The sequence below is a fragment of the Triticum dicoccoides genome, chromosome 7B (genome assembly GCF_002162155.2).
Source record: "Triticum dicoccoides isolate Atlit2015 ecotype Zavitan chromosome 7B, WEW_v2.0, whole genome shotgun sequence".
NCBI classification, from domain to species: domain Eukaryota; kingdom Viridiplantae; phylum Streptophyta; class Magnoliopsida; order Poales; family Poaceae; genus Triticum; species Triticum dicoccoides.
The window spans coordinates 421199514-421200196 of record NC_041393.1 but is presented as its reverse complement, the minus strand read 5'-3'; positions in this window follow the sequence as shown (position 1 = coordinate 421200196).

Sequence of the window (683 nt, the reverse complement as noted above, 5' to 3'; positions counted from 1 at the left end):
GAGGCTAAACCCTAGAAGCTAGCCTATGGTATGATTGTTGTTCGTCCTACGGACTAAAACTCTTCGGTTTATATAGACACTGGAGAGGGTTAGGGTTACACAGAGTCGGTTACAATGGTAGGAGATCTACATATCCGTATCGCCAAGCTTGCCTTCCACGCCAAGGAAAGTCCCATCCGAACACGGGATGAAGTCTTCAATCTTGTATCTTCACAGTCCAGGAGTCCGGCCAATGGTGATAGTTCGGCTAGCCGGACACCCCCTAATCCAGGACTCCCTCATAGGTCCTGAACCAGGCTTCAATGACGACGAGTTCGGTGCACATATTGTCTTCGGCATTGCAAGGTGGGTTCCTCCTCCGAATACTTCATAGAAGATTTTGAACACAAGGATAGTGTCCAGCTCTGCAAAATAAGTTCCACATACCACCATAGAGAGAATAATCTTTACACAAATTCAATCTGCTGACATATTCTGCGGTGTGACATCACACCATGGCCAAGCCTTTATTGGAATCGTTTTTTCTGTCCCACCTCAGCGTGTTTAGCGAGGCGGTTTCTTTGGCACGTCTTGTCAAAGCAGAGATCGTGTCCCCTTATTCCGGGATTCTCATTAATATGGGTGTGGGTAACCCAGTCGTGCCTGTTGGCGCCCCTCCTCTATCGAAGGCGAGTCCCGAACGG